Below are 16,983 nucleotides of genomic sequence, written 5' to 3'. Positions count from 1 at the left end.
AAATGAAGGCAGAAATAAAGATGTTCTTTGAAACCAACGAGAACAAAGACACAACATACCAGCATCTCTGGGACACATTCAAAGCAATGTGTAGAGGGAAATTTATAGCACTAAATGCCCACAGACAAAGAGGAAAGATCTAAAATTGACACCCTAACATCACAATTAAAAGAACTAGAGAAGCAAGAGCAAACACATTCAAAAGCTAGCAGAAGGCAAGAAATAACTAAGATCAGAGCAGAACTGAAGGAAATAGAGACACAAAAAACCCTTCAAAAAATCAATGAATCCAGGAGCTAGCTTTTTGAAAAGATCAACAAAATTGATAGACTGCTAGCAAGACTAATAAAGAAGAAAAGAGAGAAGAATCAAATAGACGCAATAAAAAATGATAAAGGGGATACCACCACCAATCCCACAGAAATACAAACTACCATCAGAGAATACTATAAACACCTCTATGCAAATAAACTAGAAAATCTAGAAGAAATGGATAAATTCCTCGACACAAACACCCTCCCAAGACTAAACCAGGAAGAAGTTAAGTCTCTGAATAGACCAATAACAGGCTCTGAAATTGAGGCAATAATTAATAGCTTACCAACCAAAAAACGTCCAGGACCAGTTGGATTCACAGCCAAATTCTACCAGAGGTACAAGGAGGAGCTGGTCCCACTCCTTCTGAAACTATTCCAATCGATAGAAAAAGAGGAAATCCTCCCTAACTCATTTTATGAGGCCAGCATCATCCTGATACCAAAGCCTGGCAGAGACACAACAAAAAAAGAGAATTTTAGACCAATATCCCTGATGAACATCGATGCAAAAATCCTCAATAAAATACTGGCAAACCAAATCCAGCAGCACATCAAAAAGCTTATCCACCATGATCAAGTGGGCTTCAACCCTGGGATGCAAGGCTGTTTCAACATATGCAAATCAATAAACATAATCCAGCATATAAATAGAACCAAAGTCAAAAACCACATGATTATCTCAATACATGCAGAAAGGCCTTTGATAAAATTCAACAACACTTCATGCTAAAAACTCTCAGTAAATTAGGTATTGATGGGATGTATCTCAAAATAATAAGAGCTATCTATGACAAACCCACAGCCAATATCATACTGAATGGGCAAAAACTGGAAGCATTCCCTTTGAAAACTGGCACAAGACAGAGATGCCCTCTCTCACCACTCCTATTCAACATAGTGTTGGAAATTCTGGCCAGGGCAATCAGGTAGGAGAAGGAAATAAAGGGTATTCAATTAGGAAAAGAGGAAGTTAAACTGTCCCTGTTTGCAGATGACATGACTGTATATCTAGAAAACCCCATCGTCTCAGCCCAAAATCTCCTTAAGCTGATTAGCAACTTCAGCAAAGTCTCAGGATACAAAATCAATGGGCAAAAATCACAAGCATTCTTATACACCAATAACAGACAAACAGAGAGCCAAATCATAAGTGAACTCCCATTCACAATTGCTTCAAAGAAAATAAAATACCTAGGAATCCAACTTACAAGGGATGTGAAGGACTTCTTCAAGGAGAACTACAAACCACTGCTCAATGAAATAAAAGAGGATACAAACAAATGGAAGAACATTCTATGCTCATGGGTAGGAAGAGTCAATATTGTGAAAATGGCCATACTGCCCAAGGTAATTTATAGATTCAATGCCATCCCCATCAAGCTACCAATGACTTTCTTCACAGAATTGGAAAAAACTACTTTCAAGTTCATATGAAACCAAAAAAGAGCCCACATCACCAAGTCAATCCTAAGCCAAAAGAACAAAGCTGGAGGCATCACGCTACCTGACTTCAAACTATACTACAAGGCTACAGTAACCAAAACAGCATGGTACTGGTACCAAAACAGAGATATAGATCAATGGAACAGAACAGAGCCCTCAGAAATAATGCTACATATCTACAACTATCTGATCTTTGATAAACCTGACAAAAACAAGCAATGGGGAAAGGATTCCCTATTTAATAAATGGTGCTGGAAAACTGGCTAGCCATATGTAGAAAGCTGAAACTGGATCCCTTCCTTACACCTTATACAAAAATTAATTCAAGATGGATTAAAGACTTAAATGTTAGACCTAAAACCATAAAAACCCTAGAAGAAAACCTAGGCAACACCATTCAGGACATAGGCATGGGCAAGGACTTCATGTCTAAAACACCAAAAGCCATGGCAACAAAAGCCAAAATTGACAAATGGGATCTAATTAAACTAAAGAGCTTCTGCACAGCAAAAGAAACTCCCATCAAAGTGAACAGGCAACCTACAGAATGGGAGAAAATTTTTGCAATCCACTGACCTGACAAAAGGCTAATACCCAGAATCTACAATGAACTCAAACAAATTTACAAGAAAAAAACAAACAACCCCATCAAAAAGTGGGCAAAGGATATGAACAGACACTTCTCAAAATAAGACATTTATGCAGCCAAAAGACAAATGAAAAAATGCTCATCATCACTGGCCATCAGACAAATGCAAATCAAAACCATAATGAGATACCATCTCACACCAGTTAGAATGGCCATCATTCAAAAGTCAGGAAACAACAGGTGCTGGAAAGGATGTGGAGAAATAGGAACACTTTCACACTGTTGGTGAGACTGTAAACTAGTTCACCCATTGTGGAAGTCAGTGTGGTGATTCCTCAGGGATCTAGAACTAGAAATACCATTTGACCCAGCCATCCCATTACTGGGTATATACCCAAAGGACTATAAATCATGCTGCTATAAAGACACATGCACACGTATGTTTCTTGCGGCACTATTCACAATAGCAAAGACTTGGAACCAACCCAAATGTCCAACAACGATAGACTGGATTAAGAAAATGTGGCACATATACACCATGGAATACTATGCAGCCATAAAAAATGATGAGTTCGTGTCCTTTGTAGGGACATGGATGAAGTTGGAAACCATCATTCTCAGCAAACTATCACAAGGACAAAAAACCAAACACTGCATATTCTCACTCATAGATGGGACTTGAACAGTGAGAACACATGGACACAGGAAGGGGAACATCACACACTGGGGCCTGTTGTGGGGTCGGGGGAGGGGGAGGGATAGCATTAAGAGATATACCTAATGATAAATGACAAGTTAATAGGTGCAGCACACCAACGTGGCACATGTATACTTATGTAACTAACCTGTACATTGTGTGCATGTACCCTAAAACTTAAAGTATAATTTAAAAAAAAAGAAAGAAAGAAAGAGAAAAGAAAAAGGAAAAAACAAAAACGAAAACAAGAAAGGTCAAAGGGTTTATTTTCCCTGCTCCCTCCTTTGAGTAGCTTCCTCCTTCTCCCAAAGGCCAGGCTTTGACAGACAGGTATCTGCCCAGAGCTTCCCTCTCCAGATCCAGGACGATCCTCCCCTGCCTCTTCCAGCCTGTGCTGTCAACTCCCCACAGTTACTAACCCATAGTCCTATAATAACATTAGCTAGCTTCCTTAAACCTTACCTGCACCTCTAGACATGGTCCCCTATTAAATCCTCTTCCAAATAACTAGTTTGGGCATGGCATTTGTTTCTTGACAGGACCCTGACTGATAGAGTCATTGTTGCCTGGAGTGAAACTAGGAAAAAGACTTTCCAAATGGGATTCTTGGTTGAGCTTATCATACCTATTTGAGAAGCTCGCAAATAACCTCCTTGTTAACCTCCTTGTTAAAAGGAAGTGGGATTCTAATAACCCATGGCCTGTGTTGGCATCACCATTACTTAGATTATCACAGGTAGGGATGGGATGAACTGCAGGTAGGAGGCAAGTTGCTGAAAAATAAAGAGTCTGGGATATATCATTGCTATGGCAACAACAGTACTTATAACACATGTAGGGCTGATTATAAAGATTATGGGACCAGCTGGCTTTTTCTGATTTCCCTAGAGAGGATACCTAGGGGGAAAGAAGAAATTGGAGTTGGTAATCATTCAACTCAAAACAAACATAGAAAACCAGGCCAGGCACAATGGCTCACACCTGTAATCCCAACACCTTGGGAAAGCAGGAGGCTCACTTGACCGAAGGAGTTCAAAACCAGCCTAGGCAATGTAGACCCTGGCTCTACGACCAAAAAAAAAAAAAAAAAGTTTTTAAGTAGTCAGTTATGGTGGTTGCACACCTGTGGTCCCAGCTACTCAGGAGGCTGAGGTGGGAGGATTGCTTGAGCCCAAGAATTCAAGGCTGCAGTGAGCCATGATTGTACCACTGCACTCCAGCCTGGGTGACAGAATGAGACTCTGTCTCAATAGGAAGGGAGGAAGGAAAGAAGGAAGGAAGGAAGGAAGGAAAGAAGGAAGGAAGGAAGGAAGGAAAGAAGGAAGGAAGGAAGGAAGGAAGGAAGGAAGGTTAAGAGTCCTTTGTCTTACGCAGTAACAGAATGAATAGCTGAGGCCCAAGAGCAAGCCTGTTTTTAGGAGATGTCAAGTTGAAAAACCCACTGAGTGATCAGCACTATCATGTCTGTTCACCAAGATAAGGGTATTGGTTGGTGATGAAGGAGGGGAAGCCTGAGTTAGGGAGGAGGCCATCTGAGCAATCAGAAATGAGGTTGAGTGCGTTGAACCCCCAGATCTTTTTGAACCTTCCTTGAAAGTGGAATCAATCCCTCCCTACTCTGAGTTTCGCTGCCTTTTTCCTGGGGCAGAAAAAAAATTTCAATGATTGTACCGGGGGTAGTTGCTTCAAATATGAATGTTTCTTATGCTCAGGACCTGGCCAGACCCTCAACTATTCTTGACTCCAAGTTCATCATGACCGTTCGATCCTAACAGAGAGAAGACAAAGAAGTGCAATGTCCCCTACAGGTTTCTGAAGGGTATGTATGGGAGCGATTTGAAGGGCATGGCACCAAGAAACTGAAATATATAAAGCTGTTTGGACTGCATGTATTCATATGGGTACTTGTAACCCAGAATTATAATTTAATAAACTGGCTTCAGTGCCAGGGAGTAGTGTTACCAATCTACTGGATTGGTTAACTGAAGCCTGGACTCAACAGTGAGAAGCAGTCAATGAGGTTAACATGCTAAAAATCCTCTGGTTTACTGTAGAAGAAGAAATCCAAAAGCTCAGTGAGGCGGAGATGTTGAAACAGATCTATTATGAGCGACCTCCATAGCCACTCCTACCCCTACCCACTAGAAGGACCTGAGGACACTGCCTTCACCAAGACATTGGAAATTAAGTAATTCATTGATGAGAGGGGAAGACATTTGTTGGTGGGAAAGGCAGTAATCGGCATCTTTTAAAGGTCTGCAGTAGCTCTTCTCCATAAGCCAATGATGATAGAGGGAAACGCTGCAGAAGAACCAATGCTCCCTGGCTTTGGTGGGGAAAATGGGACCCTAGTGTACTGGAGGATAGGCAGCAACCCTGACCACCACAGGTGAGGGGGGCACAATGATCACTAAAGCCACAAGAACTCAGTTGTTATCCGAGGGTTTAGACTCGCAGGATTCTGGGGTTGTCTAATAGATCGTGGAATCCCTGTCAATGAAAGGGGTGGACAGACTATGAGGATGCTGCTTGGTAATTATAAATGGAAGAATTCCAGGTCTGCTGGGCAGACACCTCACTCTAGCTGCTGCAGCAAGGAATTCACAGCCTCTTAACTAGTCTCCACATCTAAGTGAGTTCACCTGGCTGGCCCAGTGGCTCATACTTGTAATCTTTGTGCTTTGGGAGGCCAAGAGGCAGGAGGATCAGTTGAGCCCAGGAGTTTGAGGCTGCAGTGAGCTTTGATTGCATCACCGCACTCCAGCCTGGGCAAGAGAGGGAGACTCTGACTCTAAAAAACAAATACATAGTATATACTCCCAAAACCCTTTGAGCAAGAACTTTGAGGAAGGATCCTGCAATGCAGCCACAGATGTTCACGCTAAATCATCCTCCAGGTCTTTCCCAGAGGGTCCTACTGCCATTTAAGAGACTATCTGGATATTGGGGAAAGTGAAATACCTGACCTTCTGCGTTATTAGGTATTGGCTGTGAAGACCAGAGACCCACTCTATCTATGATCATTTCCCTAACCCCAGAATGTACAGTGGGAATAGATATATTTAGTAATTGGTAGACTCCTTACTTTGGTTCTCTGGTCTGCGAAGTGAGGGCTATTTGGGTAGGAAGGGCAGAGTAGAAACTTCTGGAACTGCTTCAGCCTTTACTGAGATAGTAAACCAAACACAGTGCTACATCCCCATGATAACTGCAGCAATAATTGCCACCATCAAATATTTGAGAATTGCAGTGATAATTCTTCGTTGTTTTGCTTTTAAAAAAATTATAAAAAACACATAACATAATTTACCATCTTACCCAATTTTAAGCACACAGTTCAGTCGTGTTATATATATTCACATTGTGTGATGGATCTCCAGAACATTTTCATCTTGCAAAACTCAGACTCTACACCCATAAACAACAACTCCCTATCTCCCCCTTTCCCAGCCCCTGGAAACCACCATTCTACTTTGTTTCTCTGAATTTGACTACTTTAGACACCCAGGGTGATAATTCTCAACACAACACCATTAAATGCATCTGTTTTCCCAATGCCAAAGCCAGAAAGGGCACAAAGATGACTACAGACTGTCACAAACAGTAGCAGATGGTGACGCCAACCACTGCTGCAATACAAATGTGGTATCTTCACTAGAGAAAATTAAAACAGCTCCTGGAAATTAGTGTGCACTTAGCAATTTTCTCCATCCTTATTAGCAATATAATTAGAGGTAGTTGCCTTCATATAGTAGAAAGAACAGTATACCTTTACTATCTAGCCTCAGGGCTGTATATATTTATAGATAGATATAGATACCAACATTCAGTAGACAGACAGGGAATAAAAAGACAAAGAAATTAAATATGAAAAATACAATTTAGTAAAAAAAGAAAGGATCAGGAGATCTAAATCAGAAAAATAGAAATTCTTTGTAAAAAAAGGAAATAGAAAATAAATTATCTAAAAAGAATTTTTTAACATTCAGATTAAATAACATGAATTTCTCAGTTTAAAATATCCACAATTTTTCATCCACACCATGAATTTTTTTTAGGAAAACATACACCAAAGCACGTCATCACGAAATTTCAGAAGCCTGGGGATAAAGAGAAGATCTTAAAAGCCTCCAGAAGGACAAAACAGTTCAATACACAGGATTTGTAATGAGGATGGTCTCAGACGTCTCAAAATCACTGAATGCTAGAAGGTAATGGAAACTTGCCTTCAAAATTTTAAGGAAAAAAATAATTGTAATCCCTAGCCCCCAGTGTGGCTATGTTTGGAGATGCGGCCTCTAAGAAAGTAATTGAGGTTAAATGAGGTCATTTACATAGAGCACTGATGTGATAGGATTAGTGTACTTCTAAGAAGAGACACCAGAGAGCTCACTCTTGCTATCTCTGTCCCTGTGTCCACTCTTGGAAGAAAGGCTTTGTGAGGACACAGCAAGAAGGCAGCCATCTGCAAGCCAGGAAGAGAGCCCTCACCAGAAACAGAATCAGCTGGAACTTTGAGCTTGGACTTCCAGCCTCCAGAACTGTAAGAAAATAAATAAATGTCTGTTGTTTAAAACACCCAGTCTGTGGTATTCTGTTAAGGCAGCCCAAGCTGACTAATGTAGAGTTGAAACTCATTCAAGTGTAAGAGTAGAATAAAAATATGTTTGAACATGCAAAAATCTTTAAAAATCAACCTGTGATGTGCCCTTTTACATGATGTACCCTTTTACGAAAAGTTTCAGGGGGATGTGCTTGACCAAGTATAGCAATAAACCAAGAAAGGGGAAGGCATGGAATCCAATTCAGGAAAGAGGCAAACGAAATTTCCACGGTGACAGTAGAAGGAAAGCCGGTACTCAGACATCTTCCTGGAAAGAACTCATCCAGGTTGGAGCAGGGGAATCTGGGGCTACAGAATGAATGTCACCAGTGGGGGAAATGAAAAAAGAGAGAAGGGAGAGAGGAAAAAAGGGAGGGTAAGAGAGAGGGAGGGCAGGCAGGCAGACAGGCCTGCCCACTACATTTGAATGTATTGTGGGGAAATTTGTATTTTAACAGATAGAGTTTGGAACTAACTTAAGTAGGTAAGGCCAAGCATGGTGGTTCACACCTGTAATCCCAGCGCTTTGGGAGGCTGAGGTGGGCAGATCACTTGAGGTCAAGAGTTCAAGACCAGCCTGGCCAACATGGTGAAACCCCCTCTCTACTAAAAATACAAAAATTAGCTGGGGGTTGTGGTGGATACCTGTAATCCCAGCTACTCAGGAGGCTGAGTCAGGAGAATCTCTTGAACCCGGGAGGCGGAGATTGCAGTGAGCCAAGATCACGCCACTGCACTCCAGCCTGGGTGACAAAGCGAGATTCTGCCTCAAAAAAAAAAAAAATTAAATAGGTAAATAGAAAGGTTAAAAATGTAAAATAGTATACTTGATCTATAGAAAGCAAAAAGTTAAATAAAAGTAAACAGAATTATAATACACTACAAGGCACAGCAAGGCACGGCAATGGATACTATTTGCATAGTCATAATAACAAATATTGATTTATCAAATATGTATTAATATTGGTAGAATAGGGTGTTACATGTGTGGAGGGGCGGGGGGAAGTGTAAAAGTATTGGTGGAAATTGGTGGGAAGGGAGGAAGAAGAAATAGTGATGTCTATGCATTATTTAGAAATATGGGGGTGAATAGCAAAAAGAATAGCTAAAATAGTGAAAAAGAGAAAGCAAAGTGGAAAGTAGTTGGGCCTTGCCAAATGTTTTAATTTACTTACTCTGGGCTTTTTTTGTTTTTAAATGTAATAATAATTATAATAGAGCACGAAAGAAAGAGAATATTCCTTCAGAATTATCAAACGACAATTTTCATGGTAGAATCTAATACTTCCTCTTTAAGTTCTAACAGGAAGAACGTAGTTGATGGCAATTTTCTAAAAAGAGTAACTCTTTGAGTCCCAGTGATTCTTTTACTTAAATAAGCAAGAAGTTTACCTTTTAGGATTTTTTATTTCAGATATTAAAACATCAGCACAAATACTTGTATTTTTTATTAACAGGAAAAAAAGAAAAAAGGAATTCCCTCTAGTGAATTGTATGGCTTTAATGCCACAGATAAGGAGTGACAATAATAAACACTTGGCCCTGCTGTATATTGCTATCAGAAGGTGTTACTCAAGATCACCTATTCCAAAACAAAATCTGAGGTTTTGGTTCCATGTCTAAAAATCCCACGTTGCGAGACTATTTGGTTACTGAGGGGTATTTAATACAATCACTTTACCTTGAAGGATTTACCAAAAACTAATATTACTTTAATCTAGATGTCTTCTTTTTCCCATTTATATTGGAAAGACTAAGGATATCATGATTGTACTATATTGTATAGAACCATGGAATTCATGGTCCCATTTGTTTTTGTATTGGAAAAACACCGGCTTTTTTATTTTATAAATAAGAATAAAATTACATCAAAATGGAATAAACAATGCGCTTCATCCATGAAAACAACTTTTCTGAATTTGACATCTGGCTATGCCCACTGCAACCATCTAATAAAGTGTATGTATCTTCCCCAAATTGGAAACCTAAAACACCATCCATCGAGAATTTGTAAGAGTGTAATCTCACTATTCTCTCATCCAGAATATTGATCACAAGCTCAGTATCAAAGCATGATTTCATGGGTAATTGCTTGATGATAAAAAGACCATTATTTCCTGATGACCAGAGAACTAGATACCAGGACCACATCACTTTTAATCCTCATAGAATGACAAACACTGAATTGTGCAGTGGCATTGTGCCAGCTGCTTGCTTTGAAAGCTATAATAAACAGCTACACAGAAGTCCTTATAATATCCATTTAACAAATTCTTGATCAGCACGTATTTGTTGTAAACCTCCTGATTCTGAAATATTTTTCTAAAAAATGTATAAACAACTTGCTCTAGGATACCATTCCTGTGTTTTCCCAGTGTTCTGCATGCTATGATAAATTCTTAGACAGTAAGAGTTGGCCCAACTCATGGTACCATCCACTCTCAGCCAATGAGCTCTAGCACATCACACTGCACCATTTAGTCAATGAGGGTGGTATCTGTGTTGTTATTCCATCTACTTTGTGTTCTAATGAACGGTTTTGACTCATGACAAAAATTGTGCAAGAGGCAGCACTCAACCCTTCTGAAATAAACAAAGGAAGACTATTATGGTGGATGTTAAAGAGGCAATTGCAGGCCAAGCATGGTGGCTTCTGCCTGTAATCCCAGTGCTGTGGGAGGATCTCGAGGCCAGGAGTTTAAGACCAGCCTGGGCAAGACAGTAAGACCCCCATGTCTTCCAAATATATATATATTTATATATAGATATAAATATATCTATATATTATCTATATATAATTATATCTATATATATTTATATCTATAAACATATATTTGTGAATATCTATGTAAATATATATTTATATATATCTATATATAAATATAGATATCTATATTTATATCTATATATATAGATATCTATATATTTGTATCTATTATATATAGATACATATATATGTATCTATATATACATATTATATATAGATACATATTATATATAGATACATATATATAGATATATTTATATATAGATATATTTATATATAGGTATATTTATATATAGGTATATTTATATATAGATATATTTATATATATAGATATATTTATATATCTATAGATATATATATATCTGGGTGCAGTGGTGTGTGCCTGTAGTCCCAGTTACTCAGGAGGCTGAGGTGAGAGGATCCCTTGAGCCTAGGAATTTGAGACTGCAGTGAGCTATGTTCATACCACCGCACTGCAGCCTGTGCAACAGAGAAAGACATTGTCTATGCGAAAAAAAAAAAAAAAAACTTCATTTCATTGCATCTTAAGTGCTTTCAAAGAAACAACAAAAAAAAATAGAAAGATTGATATATAATCAGAGGTTGCTGAATGCCCTCTTACATTTGCAGTGAATTATAATCATGACCATAGGACTCACCAACAATCATCAGCAGAGAATCAAGACTTGTCACGGCTTCATGGCTTCCAGAAAATCTGAAGCATCCTGATGAGCTATTGCCAGTGAATGATGGAGGGGAAAAATGCATCTCCACAGGGACCATGTTATAATAATCCTGTCTGCCACTGACCAGGTTAGTGCTACCAAATTCAAAAAATTAATTTCCCACTACTGTCCAAAAGACAGATACCCAGACAGTGGTGTGAAGAGTGGATTAAGGGTGGCAAGACTGGAGGCATGATTAACAGTTTGGCTGATTTTTAAAATGGGTTTACAATAGGGCTTTTATTAATCAGGGGAGGTTAACATATGCTGCAGTAGTAAACTCCAAAATCTCTGTGATTGAACAAGTTAAGGATTAATTTCTTGCTCATGAAAAGTTCAAAGTGTGTTGAAGGTCACACCACTTAAAACTGATGCCTTCCAAGATCTATGCAAAGGGGAAGGAAGAGCTGGAAGAGCAAAGTAGATGACATCACATCCATGACATTCCAATAGCCCATGCCCCACTGGCCTAACTAAAAGGGAGACTGGAAAACGTAGTCCTCCTGTGAGCACAGGAAGGACAAATGGGGTTCATGAGCCTCCATCAGCCTGTATCACATCGATGTTGCTGAGGACGTTAACACTAAGTCAATGCACTACTCTCTTTGTAAATCTCAGTACCAGGAATGGACAACCCACTTTTCGTAGGGGGACTTGCATTTTCTTTTCCTTTTTTTTTTTTTGAGAAGGAAACTCGCTCTGTCACCCAGGCTGGAGTGCAGTGGTAAAATCTTGGCTCACTGCCACCTCCACCTCCCAGGTTCAAGCAATTCTCATGCCTCAGCCTCCCGAGTAGCTGGGACTATAGGCGCCCACCAGCATGCCTGGCTAATTTTTTGAATTTTAGCAGAGACAAGGTTTCACCATGTTGCCCAGGCTGGTCTCGAACTCCTGACCTCAAGTGATCTGTCTGCCTCGGCCTCCCAAAGTGCTGGGATTATAGGCCTAAGCCACCGCACCCAGCCTGGGACATGCATTTTAGTATATAATTTTACCCCAAGAGTCCTCTTTCTCTCCCTATCTACCCCCAATTTCTTCATAAAATGCTTTGTTCTCTTGCTCTTTATTTTTATAAAGTATTTTAAGTTCTTTGGGAATGAGGTTAAATACCAATGATTTTTTTTTTTTTTAAATAAGCCAAACTGTTAATCCTGCCTCCATTCTTGTCACCCTTAATCCACTCTTCATACCGCCATCTGGGTGACATTTTCTAAGAAGCACATTTTCTAGTAAGCTGTTCAATGGGTGGCTCCCTACAAGTGTCAAGTCCTCAGCATGGCATTCCCAGTCCCGGTGATCTAGCATCAGCCTCCCCTTTCCAGCCTTATCAACTGTCATTCCCAATTTTGAACCCTGTGTGCTTCATCCATACACACTAATCTTCCCAAGTGGTCTAGAAGTTGGGATAAAAAATTACTCTTTCCTTTTTTAAATTTTTTTATTTTAAGTTCTGGGGTACAAGTGCAGGATTGTTACATAAACATGTGCCATGGTGGTTTGCTGCACCATCAACCCATCGCCGAGCTATTACGCCCCCCATGCATTAGCTATTTTTTCTAATGTTCTTCCTCCCCTGACCCTACCCTCCAACAGGCCCCAGGGTGTGTTGTTCCCTTCCCTGTGTCCATGTGTTCTCATTGTTCAGCTCCCACTTATAAGTAAGAACATGCAGTGTTTGGGCTTCTGTTCCTCCGTGGGTTTGCTGAGGATAATGGCTTCCAGCTCCATCCATATCCCTGCAAAGGACATGATCTTTTTCCTTTTTATGGCTGCACAGTATTTCATGGTGCATATGTACCACATTTTCTTTATCCAGTCTATCAATTATGGGCATTGGGGTTGATTCCCTGTCTTTGCTATTATGAATAGTGCTGCAATTTATTCTGTATCTTCGTAACAGAATAAATCTTGCAGTTTCTAATCACTAGACATGTGTGCTGGCCCACATGTTTAAGGACAAAGGTGTCTGGGGAAATAAGATCCTAGAGGAGCTTTCTTAATTGACCGAAGTCCTGCGTACTTTTAACTCATTTTGAATTACTTGCGTTGTGGACAGCTCATTGTAAATAATGGTATTAATTTATTGGGTGTGTTAGAAGCAGCAAGATTTTTTGGCATTTATTCATTGATTGAACACCTAGAAGTGGCAATAAAGAACTCTCAACCACCGGAGGATCATTCACCAATATCCCAAAAGGAATTTGTCCGATTTTTGCTAGCAACTCCAACCAAGTCAGAACTGCGATGCCAGGGTTTGAACTTCAGTGGTGCTGATCTTTCTCGTTTGGACCTTCAATACGTTAACTTCAAAATTGCCAATTTAAGCCGCTGCAATCTCGCACATGCAAATCTTTGCTGTGCAAATCTTGAACGAGCTGATCTCTCTGGATCAGTGTTTGACTGTGCAAATCTCCAGGGAGTCAAGATGCTCTATTCTAATGCAGAAGGAGCATCCCTGAAACTGTCATTTTGAGGATCCTTCTGGTCTTAAAGCCAATTTAGAAGGTGCTAATCTGAAAGGTGTGGATATGGAAGGAAGTCAGATGACAGGAATTAACCTGAGAGTGGCTACCTTAAAAAAATGCAAAGTTGAAGAACTGTAACCTCAGAGGAGCAACTCTGGCAGGAACTGATTTAAAGAACTGTCATCTGTCTGGGTGTGATCTTCCAGAAGCCAACCTGAGAGGGTCCAACATGAAGGGAGCTATATTTGAAGAGATGCTGACACCATTACCCATGTCGCAAAGTGTCAGATGAGAATTTTAGGGGCTGGAAGATGTAGAAAATGAGAACGTTTTCCTTATCACTTTTCTTTCTCCACCCACTCAGTTGTCTAGAAGAAGTAACACTGTAAGGAAATTTTTAAAAATCATTTAGAGGATTATGCTTGTTCTCAGCGGTGCATAGGAGAAAAAACTGACTTTTTTTTCCATATTCTGATTTTTAACACAAAAGCACTCATTCAATAGATGTAGGGAAACTAAATATTTCTGCCTTTTGAACGGGGTCGGGGGGGTTACCTGGTTTTATGAGCAGGAATAGTATCTATTATATTTGCTTTTAAATAGGCGTGATGTGGAAATACCATCTTGGTTTGAGAGGCACTTGAGGATTTTAATTTATGAAAAGCATAACACATGCAATTATATTTATTGAATATGTAGATGCAGTATGGATATTTAAATTGTTAAAACTTTATGAAAACTTGGAAAACGTTGTTCAGGTTCATGAATAACTTTAGTGATGCCTCCCCTCTTTAAATACCTGTCACACCATATGAATATGGTGAGACCAGACTCCGTAAGACTCTTTTCAGGCTCATTTTCATAATGTTTACTTTTTAGGACAAAACAGTAGCTAAATTAAAGTAATACCCAGTTCTTACCGATTGAGACAGAGTGGAAAGAAAGACATCGTTGTACCTCACTGTCATTCCAAAGGTACAGTGGAACTCCGGATGGAGGAATAACTTACCTATCGCTACAACACTTATAAATGAGAATTTCTCAGAATTTCATTCTAGGCAAGTTCCACTCAACACCAGACCAAGCAATTCTATCTATTTACACTGTTAGCCTAGTTTTCTCATACAATCATCACAAGCATAGGAAGATACTTCAAAACCAAAAAACCAAAGTCTATCATTAATATTCATTTAATTCAAATACCAAATAGTTTATACAGCTTAGAAATAGATACTAAATCCAGAGCTACTGCAATCAAAGCTTATATGAATGAAGATGGTAGAGTTGCCTGTTAAAAGGCAATGTAATATAACTGCAGCTAGAACCCCACAGTAGGGAATGAGGAATTTTAAACACATTTGATTACAGCCACCGAAAAAAATATATAAAGTAAAAATAAAGGCATATGGCTGGTCCAAGATGTGATACCAGTCAGCACCTGTGATTCTTTTACTTTTTTTTTTTTTTTAAACAAATTTTAGCCCAGTTTTCTTGAGTCACTGCCTCTCTGCAGCAGCAGAGGAAGGGCCTGTACCTCCCTACCAATGACCTGGTGTCCTTATTTCTACCCCAAGAGCAGGGATATTAGCTGTGTCCAAATGGGTTCTGAATTCTACAGACTCATCAACATGAGGCAAGGAATCATTGGAAAAACCCCTGTGTTTCCTTTGGGAGAATGACATATCTTTAGTATTTATGTAGCTTATTCTTCTATATCTACATATGCAAAGCTTTCCTTAACAGTAAAGGGTACATATACATAGTGGGAGGAGATCAGACCTTTACAAGTGAAGGAAAGCAACTTCAGAAATGAATTATTTTCTTTGCTTTATTATTTTTACCAAGACAGAGAAGCATTGTATTGAGAGATAATCTATTTTCATAATCAACATGCACCTAAATTATATTTAAATTATTTCACTCTATACTATATTTTCAGGAATTACAGAATGTGTTATTCATTCACCTAAAGGTACCTCTGTAGAAATAACCTAAAACTGCAAAAGGATCTGAAAGATCTAAACATGGTGTGCTTAGAAACTGCAGATTTTACATCTAATGTATACTGCATTAATAAACGATATAAAGTGTTTTTTAAAAAAAAAAAGAAGAAGAAGAAGAAAGCCAGCACCTGTTCACAGGAATACTAGGTGACTGTAGCTGGTCTTGAATTCCATAAAAAGCAGAAATCTGATTCCCAGGGCTGACCATGAAGAATGTTACAAGGGGGGAAATGATTGTTGTCAGCATCAGATACCCCCTTGCCTTCTCACTCCCTTGTGGGATGATGCTAAATGATGCTAAATGTTGGAGAAGGAACGCACTTGACCACCCAAGTCAGCCCAGCACTGCATTCTAGTCTCTGCCTTTCTCCAGCAACTGGCCGTGTGGGATCAAGGAGATCACTTCTCCCTGGGCCTATTTTTCTCCCCTTAGAATGAAAGGTGCACTAGAGATCTAATTCAAAATGCCAATTTTTACAGCCACACACCCAATCTTTCTTTGTATTCTCTTTGACAGCAGACTCCTTGTGTCTCCCCGGAGGGCATTCATCTCACACTGATTTCTTGCCTCCGTAGGTTTCTGGCCAGGTGGAGTTGAGCACATGGTTGCAATGCCTCTCTGCTTTCTGTCCACCTCCCCCAAACCCTGAGCCCCTTACTTACTCCCTTATTTAAAAGCCCTTTTCACTGAATACCATGATAAACTTAGTGATCAGTTTCCATGATGAAAACAATTGCATTCTGTTTCTTAAAGGCTTGGCCCTGTTCATTTTAAAATTTGAGTCAATATTCGATCAGGTCTCTTTCTCTTCTTTGTGGCTCCAGTGGCTGAGGGTGAGAGGGTGGGGGATGCTGTAGGGGACACAATCTGGGTCTGTTCTCACGCACCTCCCCTTCCCTCTTTCTCTTCCTTGTACCTGCTCCTTTGGTCTTGGGGTAAAAAGAGGAACAAGAGTGAACTTGGCATTCCGTCCCAAGGGCCATTAACTGCCCTCCTAGATCTCTGGTCTTTAGTGTCAGGTAGGTGGGTAGACATTCCACAGGCCCCTCGGAGGGAGGGCTCATTCCCAAACAGATGGTCGCTCTTAGAGTGACTGGGCCAGTCACTGCTGGCTTTAATATGCATTAATTTATCCCATAATGTAGCAGCCCAGGGCCTCTGTAGCCCCAATCTCTTCTTCCCTCATGGCCCATTCTTCAGCCAGTAGGCCCTTGTAATATCCAACTTCCGTAGTTGGCAATAACCTGAAGCTTGAGGCAGGGAAACATTGACTTCCTTCCCACCTGCCACAGATCTCCCCCCAGAAAGCCTTTGTCCTGTTCCAGTAACACAGCAGCAGCCCAGCAAGTCTGATAGATGAGCAGATGCCCGCT

The 16,983-nt window shown here is 39.9% G+C and overlaps 1 pseudogene; it reads left to right on the top strand.

The window, feature by feature from the left end:
* Nucleotides 1-13,898, top strand: part of LOC100597000 — a 52,428-nt pseudogene extending 38,530 nt beyond the window's left edge.
* The last annotated feature ends 3,085 nt before the right edge of the window (nt 13,899-16,983 follow it).

The sequence above is a fragment of the Nomascus leucogenys genome, chromosome 8 (genome assembly GCF_006542625.1).
Source record: "Nomascus leucogenys isolate Asia chromosome 8, Asia_NLE_v1, whole genome shotgun sequence".
Taxonomy (NCBI): domain Eukaryota; kingdom Metazoa; phylum Chordata; class Mammalia; order Primates; family Hylobatidae; genus Nomascus; species Nomascus leucogenys.
This window is presented reverse-complemented; position numbering and strand designations above follow the sequence as displayed.